Source organism: Rattus norvegicus, chromosome 4 (assembly GCF_021556685.1).
Source record: "Rattus norvegicus strain SHRSP/BbbUtx chromosome 4, alternate assembly SHRSP_T2T, whole genome shotgun sequence".
Lineage (NCBI taxonomy): Eukaryota > Metazoa > Chordata > Mammalia > Rodentia > Muridae > Rattus > Rattus norvegicus.
In genome coordinates this window covers 154,343,991-154,356,939 of record NC_141537.1, presented here as the reverse complement: position 1 = coordinate 154,356,939, position 12,949 = coordinate 154,343,991, and the positions used below count along the sequence as shown (strand labels likewise).

General features: G+C 44.7%; 1 protein-coding gene across 6 annotated transcripts in view; it reads left to right on the top strand.

Annotated features, from left to right (window-relative positions):
- Cacna1c (calcium voltage-gated channel subunit alpha1 C) overlaps positions 1 to 12,949 on the top strand; it is a 623,916-nt gene that overhangs the window by 76,096 nt on the left and 534,871 nt on the right.

The following is a 12,949-nucleotide window of genomic DNA, read 5'->3' as shown; positions in this document are numbered from 1 at the left end:
TTCACCTCTTGATAGATGAGAAACAAAGAGAAGGATACCAGAAGGGAACAGGAAGATACGTGGTCCCCAGGGACAGGCCTGGTAATCCCCTTCCTCCATCCACTTAGGCCCCACCTTGTCACCCCACCTACTTCCTTGTGATGACAGCTTTCCAGACGCAATGCATTGGCTCAGCAGAGTCCTTATGATCTGCCAATCTCTGAAAATTCAACATGGACACACCTAGAGGTATGCTTCACTCATTCCCAGGCATTTCTTCTTTAATATTATTTTCTTTACTCTTGAGTATTTCACATATGTATGCAATAAAACATAAGCATATCCACCTACCATTTATTTTTTGCTTTCAACATTGTCCTCCCCCAACTTCATGTCATATTTTTACTATAACCCACTATGTCTAATTAGTGCTGCATATATGTGTGTGGATATGGGCATCTACTGGAGTGTGAAAAACTTTCCAGTGGATATGCATTAAGAAAAAAAACGACAGCAGGAATGATTCTCCCTCCTCCAGCAGGAATCAACTGCCAATAACTCCTCAATGAGGGGCGGGGCTTAGAGAGCGCCCTCTCCATCTACGCTAGAATTTTGGCTGGCTCGATCTCTGCAGCTTGTGTGGATTCCTGAGTGCAGTAGCCCTGTCAATGCTAGAAGTTTACATTTCGCAGCATTCTTTCCACCATCTGGATCTTTCTTTCTGCCTCCTCTCCAAACATATTCTTTATACCTTGGTGATAGTGGGGAAGAGGTGTTGAGAAGGCACCCCCCGCCCCTTAAGACTGAGAACTCCATCTCTTCTTCTCAGCCCTTTGACCAGCTACACATCTCAGGGTTGGCTGTTGCCCACTGCAAAAAAGACTTCTGGACCAAGGTTATGCTGCTTATACACTCATGAGTAGGGGCCATCCCTTGTTGCATAATTGATGTACTAAGAGCCATATCATTAAAGAAGACGGATTCTCCCACCCTAGGAGCTATCAACCACCAGTAGCCCCTCAGATAGAAGTGTGAGAGTGTCATGAGCTCATTTCCTCTCTGTGATGAAATTTTTTACTGGCTTGATTTTGTATAGGTTTTGTGCGGGCAACCACAACTGCTATGAGTCCATCAGTCTTATCATATCCAGAAGATACCATTTCACTCTGGTTCTTGCCAGCCTCTGACTCTTACCCCATCTCCTGCAATGGTCCCTGAGCTTTGGGGGTTGTTGTGGTAATGGATGCCCAACTTGTAGCTGATCCTTTCACAGACACTTTTCCTCTGTATTGAGTTTCCGCTGTGCACTGCAAAGAGTCACTTCTCTAACGAGTTCTGAGAGCTACCCTCATCTATGGGTATAGAGTTATAAATTTAGAGGGCAGTTTGGTACTAGGTCTGTTTAGCAAAATAATAGTAGTTGGTCCTTCCATGGGACCTATGAGCTCCCCAAACAATGGGTTCTTGGACAGGTTTACAGAGCCAGGTACGTATTCCTTCTGTGGTGGTTGGGCCTTAAGTTGGTTACCTACATAGCATTTATGCCACTATTGTACCTCTGGTGTATCTTGTTACATCAGGTCACACTGTTTGTGACCCCCTTCTTTCTCCCAACAGTCAGTACAATGAAAGTTAACTATCCTAGAGCAAGTTTCCTGGCCATTACCAACTTGATTTCTCCATGTTCTCTGATCAAGTGTGTGGTATCATCAGTAATTGGGTCTCACGATCAAATTCTTGTGGGCAACAAAAAGCAATACCTATGTCCTGTGTTGTTTTGGGAGCCTCCAGGACATTCCTTAATAACATTTGAGGGGTGTATTGTTACCACAGCTAGCACTGGATTTTTTATTTGGAAACCTATGGGTTCTGAGCGGAGCATTAATCTCTCTGGAGGGTATCTGCATATAAAGTAGTAGGTTCCATATGTATTTTTTGCAAATATCTTAAGTGTTAATTATCCTTTCTCTTAGCTCTTTCTTCAACCCCTTTCCACTTAATCCTCCCTCACCCTTGAGAAGATCATTGGTATTCAGAGTTATGACTGAAAGATGACTGTTAATTCCTGTCATTTATTGATTTGGGGGCATTTTCCTAGATCGCTTTGGATTATCCCATTTTGTTTATTTATGCCTGGGATATCTTTGTTCTGTTCATCCTTGTCTCCAGATGAAACTATCGCTTTCACTATCTTTTGTAGATTTGGCTTACTGGTCAGGAATTCCCTTAGCCTAGATAGTTTTGCTGGCTATAATACTCTGGCTCGGCAGTTGTGGTCTTTCAGGGCTTGGAATATATCTTTCAAGACCCATATGGCTGGACATTTCTGTCAAATAATCTAGTGGATTGCCTTTAGAGGTGTGAGACCTTTCTTGCAGCCTCCAATGCCTGCTATTTAGCTTGCATTTTTGTGTTTTAACTATAATTCGTTGTGGAGAATTTTCTTTTCTGGTCCTCTCTACTTGATATTCTGTATGCTTCTTGTATCTGGATAAATCCCTCTTTCACTAGGTTTGAGAAATATTCTTCTAGAGTTTATTGAAAATATATTCTATGCCCCCGGTGTGGCAGTCTTCTCCTTCTTCTATGCCTATAACTCGAAGATCTGATCTTTGCATGGTGTTTCAGAGCTCTCCCATCGTAAATGTTTTACTAAGTGAACTAATTGCTCTAATTTGTTTTCCGCCATGGTACTCTTATTTCCCACACGCTCTATTTTACTGGCGAAGCTTACCACTGAGCCTGTGGTTATGGAGTAGAGCATCGCTTCCAGCACCATTTCAGGTTCTCTTGTCCTGTTTAGGTTGATGTCCTTATTTCGTCCACATCTTGGTCTTCGTGCTCTTGCTGTGAGCTCACGTCTTCTTTACATTGTTTGAACATAATTATGATCGTGGTTTTAAATTCTTTATCTTGATATTCTTCCAATTTGCTGTCAATAGGAGCCATTTCTCTGGGATTGATAGTTTTTGGGGAGGGCATGTTATCTTGAATTTTAGTACTGTTTTTGTTTCTATGCTAAGACTTGTACATCTGGACCTAGTTGTTAGTTGAGTTTTTCTTTCTTTCATATTTTTTTATTTTTAAGTTCAAGTATCTTTTCTTTTTTGAGTGGAGGCATTTACAATGTTCAGGAGAAGGTTAGGCTGTGGTAGAGTTGAGAGTTAGCTTTTCCTGTGGTGTTGATATTTAGGGCAAGAGGCCTGCCTTTCGTCTTCATCTGAGGGTCAGCACTGGGTCAGCACTGGCCTCTTGTCTGTAGCTTCACTGTGCACTTGGAATTGGAGAACTCCCTGTGCTTGTAGGCTCTACTCTGGGTCAGGTCAGTCTCCACCCTCAGTCTATGGCTTCCACTGCTCCTGTGTGTGCTTGTGAGCTTAAATTTGAATGAGAGTCCATTAACCCACTAGAACACAGAATCATCCTTATAGGTAGATTGTGTATGTGTGTGTACATGTGTGCATATGTGTGTACACGTGTGTGCATGTATACATGTGTGTATGTGTGTGATATGTGTGTATGTATGTGATATATGTGTGTGCATGTGTGTATGTGTGTGCATGTGTATGGTGTGTGTGTGTGTGCCTGCATGCACATATATTTATGTATATATGTGTGATATGTGTGTGTTGGTTCATGTGTGTATATATGTGCATATGTGTGTGCATGCATGTATATGTGGGTGTGTTTTATTGAAAGCAGTCTGGGCTGGGGATTTAGCTCAGTGGTAGAGCGCTTACCTAGGAAGCGCAAGGCCCTGGGTTCGGTCCCCAGCTCCGAAAAAAAGAACAAAAAAAAAAAAAAAAAAAAAAAAAAAAAAAAAAGAAAGCAGTCTGTAGAGTGTAATAGCTTTCTTGGAACCAAAAAAGCCGCTCAGACAACTTTAAGCCACAATCTTCCTGTATTCTTTCCTCTCCATGTTTCCTTCCTACTCTACTCCCGTATCCCCTTTTCCTAGTTAACTTTTTGTTGCTGGGATAAACACCATGACCATAAACAACTTTTGGAAGAAAATGTATTTGGTATACACATCCCTATCATGGTCCATCATCGAGGGAAGTTAGACAGGAACTCAAGCAAGGTACAGCATGGAGTCACGAACTGAAGAAGAGGCCGTGACAGGTGCTTGCTCAGCTGCTTTCTTATAACCCAGGACCCATTGCCCAGAGGTGGCACTGCCCACAGTGAACTGGGCCCTCCCACACCAATTATCAATTAAGGAAATGCCCCACAGGCTTGCCTATAGGTCAATCTGATGAAGGCATTTTCTCAGTTGAGGTTTTTCTTTCTCCCAGGATAATTCTGGCCTGTGTCAAGTTGACAAAAAACTAACCAGCACACCTCTTCTTACCCAAAAAACACAGACAAATTACAACACAGACTGTGTACGCTTAGCATCGCCCAACCTCTTGCTATACTGGACTTGAGAATCTTGGGGAGGATAAGAATCTATCAAGCTGTTGTGACTTAGAAACAGGGAGCGTTCTTTCTCAAAGGGCTAGGATACTCTAAAGTAGGATGTCTAATGAGTCACTGTCTAACCTAAAGATTAGATTTCCATTCATGGAATCGAGTCACTATGACACTCTGATGGAAACTGTGCATACCTGAGGGGTACTGCGACTTTCCCTTTCATGGGGATGACATTGTGTGGGTAGCCACTTAACCCAACACCATAACAGTAGACCCTCACTGAAAGGGTGACCCAATCTTTGGAAGCCTCCTTACTGCTTGCAGTCAGTTCTGTTAGCTGTTTCCTGAGTAATTGCTTTCTTACCTTTGCTGAGACACTAAACCACTTGAGACACGAAGTTCATGGGGCTGGAGAGATGACTAAACAGTTTAGATTACAGACTGTTCTTGCATGGGGCCTGAGTTTAGTTCCCAGTACCTATGTTGGTTGGTTTAGAACCACCCATAAGTCCATTGCCAGGGAATCTGACACCCTCTACTTGCACCTGGAGCCAACTGCACTCCTACCCCCGCCCCCCACATTCTTTTCCAAAATGATAAAAAGTTTGTTTTTAAAATAATTAATGTATTTAGGGCAAGTTTTTGACAAGCCAACCACAAAATGAGAGGAGCGTTGAGCTATGATTCAGAACCTGTTCCTGGAGATGGCTGGACCCAGGTTATTAAACACAATTAAGCATGCTGGGTTTGTGCCTGGCATCTTGGAGTCAGGACGGCTGCTCAAACAGCTTTAAGTGTCTATTTCCAGTCATCGCAGGGACAGCTCTGGCTTCTACAACATTTCGGTTTTTTTTTTTTCACTGCCTGATCTGATTTTTTTCCCCCCTCAGTCAAGCCATTCCCCAAGGGTGCAATCCACTTCCCCAGCAATGTCTTGTCTGCTTGGGTCCAGGTGTTTAGCGGTACATTCCTCTGTGTGACTTTTGTCAAAACAGAGCTTATAAAAGACAGATACAAGGAAAGGAAAATGGACGAATCCAGCTGAAAGTGTTATGAAAGTAAACACACCTTTTATGGGTAAGAATTACAAAAGACAGAGGCTGTGTTTGATGGTCCCTGAGGCTTCATGCACACAATGCAGGCTTCTTAGTGGTGAGATAAGGGCCCAAGTATTCATGCTGAGTCCCAGCCACCCCAGTAAAGGGTTTGTTCAGTAAAGTAACCCACTGAACAATGATGAGAGGCCAGTTTTCTTTTGAACTAATCTTCCCAATAACCCCCCAGGGAGATTTTCTTTTTAAGGAACATTATCTATCAGCTCACCAGCCTTTCATGTACATGCTTCTGTAAAGTGATTGAAGGAAGGAGGGCAGGTCTCTTGGTCCTCATTGCTTTCCTTTATCAGCCTGAAATCACACTAGTGGCCATCAGTCACTTTGTATTAACTCTTTATTACCTTCAGGGACAAAGAGATCATCCATCCTTTCATTCATCTGCCCATACATACATCCACCTATCCATTCATCCATCTATCCATCCATCCACCCATCCATCCATCCATCCATCCATCCATCCATCCATCCATCCATCCATCCATCCACCCACCCACCCATTCTTCTACCCACCCACCCAACCCACCCACCCATTCATTCATTCATCCATCCATCCATCCATCCATCCATCCATCCATCCATCCACCCATTCATCCACCCATTCATCCATCCATCCACCTATCTAATGTTTATCACACACTTTCAACTTCAAAGTTAGGTAGAACAGAGTTATTGCCCTTGAGCTGCTCAAAGTCTAGCTGGGAGGGACAGGGGATGAGTTGCTCACAGCCACGGGACCAGTGTTTCAGTAGAGGTAAGGGTATGGTTGTTTGAGTGCCAAGGAATAGGGGCCCAAGCCAGGCGTTTTGGACTAGTCTTAAATGATAAGTTACAAAGGATGAAAGCTAGCAGGTGGGGCATGGGAAAGGAGAAGAAACAAGTGTTGAGTTTGGACCAGAGCCTCTGGGAACAGTGTGTTGGATGCCAAGGTGTGGTCAGAGTGCTTGTGAAGAATGGGTGTGGAGCAGTCCGTCTACCTGGGTACTAATGCACACAGGGAGGAATCAGTTCCCCGCCCCCAGAACAGCGCCTCTCCAGTCACCTTACAAACAGTGCAGGGGCTCCCACCCCGGGGGCACAGCTGCTTTCTTTGCCAGTGCGAGAGTGTAGCAAGAGATCTTGGGGTTGGACCTAGATCTGCTTTGCTTCTAATATTCATAATTTGGACACTTCAAAACGATGGAAGATGGCTCAAGTGAGGCCCATGTGTGATGGGAAGTGATTTTTAGCCCCATGTTCCCAAGCCTTGGCAGCATTAGTGAGCCTCAGAGGATAGAGTGTGCTGATCTCTTGTCTCAGAACACTGCCAGAGTAGGGCCTTTGCCAGATACTTAGACGGAGAGGTGGGTACTAACCCAAGTACCCAGCCTCACCCCTGGACTGCTTTCAGAGTTTTAAGGGAAATTTTCAAGATCAAATTGTTACTTGGACAAAATAATTGAAATTTAATTTGACTTTTTGAAAAATTTGGCAGAATTTGGTTATGAAAACCTCAGCAGTTGGCTGGGCACTGGGGAGGTATCAAATACCCTTGATTTTCATTTATGAAGACTGGTTCCACACACACTCTCTCTTCCTGCAAAGAGTGAATTCTTTTTCTTTTAAAGACAAACCGATCACATTTATTTAGTGTACGCTCGTGCATACGTGTGGGTGAGTGTGTTCTAGAGTACACGTGAGGAGTTCAGAGGATCGCTCTCCTTCTGTCATGTGGGTCCTGGCACCAAACGGCTTTACCTGCTGAGCCACCTTGCCAGCCCTGGCCCCTCTCTCCTTCTCTCTCTCTCCACCCTTTTCTCTTCTCTCCCTCTCTCTCCCCCTCCCCACCCTTCTCTCCTCTCTCTCTCTCCCTCTCTCTCTCTTCCCCTCTCTCTTTCCCTCTCTCCTCTCTTTCTCTTCCCATCCCTTTCTCTTCTCTCTTTCCCCACCCCCTTTCTCTTCTCTCCCTCCCTCTCCCTCTCTCTCTCTCTTTCCCCACCTCTCTCTCTCTCTCTCCCCACCCCTCTCTCTTCTCTCTCTCTCTCTCTCTCTCTCCCTCTGTCTCTTTCCCCACCCCTCTCTTCTCTCTCTCTCTGTCTCCCTCTCTCCCTCTGTCTCCCTCTCTCTCTTCCCCTCTCTCTTTCCCTCTTTCCTCTCTTTCTCTTCCCACCCCTTTCTCTTCTCTCTCTCTTTCCCCACCCCCTTTCTCTTCTCTCCCTCCCTCTCTCCCTCTCTCTCTCTTTCCCCACCCCTCTCTCTGTGTCTCTCTGTCTCTCTGTCTCTCTCTGTCTCTCTCTCCCTCTGTCTCTTTCCCCACCCCTCTCTTCTCTCTCTCTGTCTCCCTCTCTCCCTCTCTCTCCCTCTCTCTTCCCCTCTCTCTTTCCCTCTCTCCTCTCTTTCTCTTCCCACCCCTTTCTCTTCTCTCTCTCTTTCCCCACCCCCTTTCTCTTCTCTCCCTCCCTCCCTCCCTCTCTCTCTCTTTCCCCACCCCTCTCTCTTCTCTCTCTGTCTCTCTCTCTCTTTCTCTCTCTCTCTGTCTCTCTCCTCTCTCTCACTCTCTCTCTGTCTCTCTTCCCTCTCTCTCTGTCTCTCTCTGTCTGTCTCTGTCTGTTTCTGTCTCTCTCTCTGTTTCTCTCTGTCTCTCTCTTCTCTCTCTCAGTCTCTCCCTCTGTCTGTCTCCCTCTCTCTCCCCCCCTCTCTCCTTCCCCCCCCTGGGTGTGGGTGTGTGGTAGTATGGTACATACACACATGCATGTGTGGTGTGTGCACTTGTATGCCAATATGGAGGCTAGAGGAAGATGTCAGGTCTTCTTCTTAATGCTCCACTGCATTTCCTTGAGAGAAGGTCTCTCACTAAATCTGGATGTGAGCTGGTGACCCACAAGTCCCAGTGACCCCTCTGCGTCACTCTATTGTGAACCCAGCACTGGAGTTACAGGCATATGCACAGCCATGAGCAGCTTCTTTTTGCCCAGATGCTGGGGATTCGAACTCAGGTCATTCTGCTTGAAGAGCAAATGCTCTTACCAGCAGAGTGCAGCCGTATACACCAGAGACGATGACCCACGTACTGTCCATTTTAGACTAAACTTATGATGCTGGGGTTCTAGCTAGCATCTACCACAGGAAATCCATAGCCCCATCTCTAACTTAGAGATAAAGCAGGGACAAAGCTTTGTGGCTGCTCTGAGGCATGGGTGATGACCCTCAACTGCACGGGAGAAGTTATAGGAGACCGATAGGTCATCATCCTTCTGCTACCCCAAAAAGATTCTTCGGGGCGGTCGCTGTCAGGGAGGAATTGTGATAGAAAAAATAGGGTTGGGAAGAGGGACACCAAGGTTTAAATACCAAAAAAATCGTTGGGGCTGGAGAGATGATGGCTCAGTGATTAAGAGCACTGGCTGTGCTTCCAGGGGACCTGGGTTTGAATCCCAGCACCTTCTTGATGCCTAACAGTCTTCTGTAACTCCATCCAGCGCCCTCTTCTGGCCTCTGTTGGTACTGCATGTATGGGGTACACAGACATATATGCAGACAATACACCTATACACATAAAAATAAAAACGCTGTGCGAACGTGGAAGAAGGTGGGTGCGGTGCAAGTGACCTTTGCAGCCTCAGGAGACCCACCCAGGGCTTTTGAGAGTATGTTTTTTCCCAGCTCACTAACCCAATCCCCAAATGGGAGTGCCTTTTACTTCTTAATAAACTGCCTTTATTTCTAGTATTTCTATTATGTTTTTAAAAGGGTCACCATTGTTCCTTTTTCTTTTCAAAGGAAAAGAGGGGAAAACCAGAGGGCTGGGTTTGTGGTAATGCTATTTAGGTGGGAGCAGAAACAATTACTAGGTGCTATGAAAGACTTAGAGCACTTCATCTTCCTGGTAGCAAACAGCCGGCCACTTCTGTATATTTCCAACCAAGCATTTTCATACTAATATTTTATTTTGTACCCAAACCTTGTTCTTGGGAGTCCCCAAGTTTATAGTTAAATGATACTCGGCATACAAGCCAGACAGAGAGAGATAGAAGTTTTGATGTGAGCACCCATCCTACTGTGTGACCTATGGCTTCTCCACCATAAACAAAGACACGGTACATCCAGATCTGTCCAATAAACCCCCACAGAAGGACGGACTCAAAGAATTCCTTTGGCAGCATGGACTATTCAACCTTTGGGAGACTAGACAGGGAATTTACAGTGTTAGCTCTGTCTGGCCTCTCTGGATTAAAAACACATTTTAAAATGGAGTGATTTCTCATGGTATGAAATATAAGGAACCCAGGGTTCAAGAGCGGCCCGGGAGTTCGTGGGTGGCAGTGCCCCAAGTATAACAAATGGTGTGTTTCTTGGTACTTTGTTCGGCAAGAATAGCAAGGAGACGAAAATCTTTGACAAGGGAGGTAAATTGCTCTAGGTCATGTTGGGGACAGAAGACACAGTGGGGGGGGGGTTGGGGATTTTGCTCAGTGGTAGAGCGCTTGCCTAGCAAGCGCAAGGCCCTGGGTTCGGTCCCCAGCTCCGGAAAAAAAAAAAGAAAAGAAAAGAAAAGAAAAAAGAAGAAGACACAGTGGGAATGAGGAGGCTTTCTTGAGTGTTCACTTACAGGTCAAGGTCTTAAGACTTGGTTTTCTCTCCCCATCCTGTGTGGGGTTCAGAGGTAGCATCAGTCGTAGCCTGCAGCTGGGTGTGGCCCTTCCAGGGTCTCAGCCGTGCCCTCCTTCCTCTCACTCAGTTTTCTCAATTTTGGGAAAGCATGGTCTGTCTTTATCAGCCATTTCCAACTGGCTTGGCAGTGATGTGATTCCTGGTGCGGTGTTGACAGTTTCGGGTAAAACCGTATCGTTTGGCGAGTTTCCAATCAAATGTAAGGGCCACACCTACCTGCTGCCATTTGGTGGCAGTTTTGGATGAGAGTGTCCTTCATGGGTTCAGACATTTGAGCACTTGGTCCTCCGTTGGTGGCACCATTTGGGAAGTTTTAGAAGGTCTGGTCTTGACGGAGGAAGTGTGTCACTGGGGAACCCACATTAAAAGCATAACAGCCCCTCCCTACTTCCCATTGGTTCTTTCTGCTTAGCACTGGTTGTTAAAGATGTGACTGCTCAGCATCCTGCTCCTGTCCCTAAGCCTGCTGTACCTTCCCGCCAGGATGGACTCTGTTCCTCTGGAACCAAAGTCCAAATAAAGTGGGTGCGCCCGGGGCTGCTTTTAGTCATTGTGTTTGATCACCGAAACAGAAATGTGCCAGACACCCCTTCTGTCATCCCTTAACAAATACAGAAAATTGGGGCTGGAGAGATGACTCAGCAGTTAAGAGCACTGTCTGCTCTTCCAGAGGTCCTGAGTTCAATTCCCAGCAACCACATGGGAGCTCACAACCATCTGTAATGAGATCTGGCGCCCTCTTCTGGTGGTGTGTAGAACATGTGGCCAGAACACAGGTAAATAAAGAAATCCTAACCAAAATACAGACAGCCTTGTGTTTGGTAGTCAAAGATGTTGCCTCACTTTCTTTTCTCCTTGGAAATACACTCCACTTTTTCCTGTAAAAATAATCTTACCTTTATTATGCGTGTGTCTATAAATCTTTCATTGACCATGGAGTCATATTGCATCAGAAAGAAGTATATTAATCGAAATCAATAATCTTTATGCGGCCATAAGGCTCTCTGTTACACAGTTCTTTTATTCAATATTCTTTATTTTTTTTACATTTAAAAATTAAAATGCATACATGGATTAAAAATGTGTATATGTGCGTATCCAATGATCACAGCAATTAGCATTTCCACTTCCTTGAACATTTATCATTTCCATGTGTTGGAAACCTCTGAACTCTTCTGGCTATTTTGGGATATGTCATTAATTCTAGACTGTTAATTACATTACTGTGCTATATAGCAGCAGAACAAATTTCATCTATCTACCTGTATCTTGGTACCTCTTATTTAACCTCCCTTTCCATCTTCCCTCTCCCCTCCTTAATCTCTAGTGACCACTGTCTCGTTACAGAAATTATTAATGTACGATTGAGAAAAACAATGTACTCACATTGTGAGCTTTTAAAAGTAATTAGAATCACTTTGGAAACACGCCTTTTGAAAAGCTAGATAATTGGAAGAGGTTGGTGTCCGGTTACAGAGGCTTTCTGGAGTCCCAGGTCAATGAATCCCTGATGGATGTCTGTCCACAGTAGGACATTGGTAAAAGGTGACAGGAGGATATCTGTGACAGAGAGAGGCAGGAAGCAGGTTCCACCTTCCTCTGGTCATCCTCTTCAGACCAAGATGGAGTACATAGTTATTTTGGGTGTCTGGAAATGGATTTGACATATGCCAGGGGGGTGCTTGCGTACCAGCTTGAAGAGCTTCTAAACCACCCAACCAAGCAGGGCCACTTGGGAGACTGGCAACACCTTAATCCGTCCACTTAAGAAGAGCTTGCACAAACCACGTCACAAAACCAGAGACCTAAGTGTGTCTGTTTGTCAGCAGATTTAAAAAAAAATCTGTAGAATAAGGTGTAATAGATGTCACCATTAATTTACCTAAAAGAAAAACTCCTATGATGGAAAGATTAGATGAATGGTCTGTATGTGACAGTACCACAAGATTGTTAGGGTTACAACTTGTCCTCGTCTGAGGAACAATTGACAGATACCTCCCCGGTTGGGAAGGGAGTCAGTTTAAGGAGGGCAACTTAGCAGATTCTCATTGCATGCTGGTCACACACAGAGAGCTGTTGTTTTATTCCAGACGGCTGGTCAAAAAGGGCACTGTTATACTGTGACAATGACTTCCAGATTCCTGGGGCTTCATATAATAATTGTGGCTTTTAAACTTTTTAATTTGAATTTTTATGTTCTTGAGGATTTCACATTTGACTGCATACATATTATATATGCATTTTAAAGTAAGCTTATAAAATAACGTTTCCTTGTGACTTTTCCAAACGCTCTTCATGTCTGTTATTTATCCTCCTTTTGTATTACCTTCCTGTCCCCAGATAAAGCACCCGGTCTCTTTCCCATTCCCCCTGGAGCGCCTGCATCCTATGATTATCCTCTACATCCAGAAACAGCTAGTGCATGCTTCGCAAAGTCACACAGGGTTCCAGGCTGACGGCTGCTTCTCTGTTTTGTAGCTATACCATTTGAATTTCATGACAGAAGTAGAGACAATAGAATTGCATTTAAACGAAAGTAACCTTGGGGCTGGAGAGATGGCTCAGTGGTTAAGAACACTGGCTGCTCTTCTAGAGGACCTGGGTTCAATTCCCAGCACCTCTCAGCAGCTAACAACCATCTGCAGTTCCAGTTCTGGGGGATCCATTGGTCCCTTCTGGTCCTCAGGGGTAGTGCATGCATGTGGTGCACAGACATATAAACAGGCGAGACACCCATGTGTGTTAAATGAAAAAGAACTCTTAAAAGATTAGACAATATAAAAAACATTTAAAAA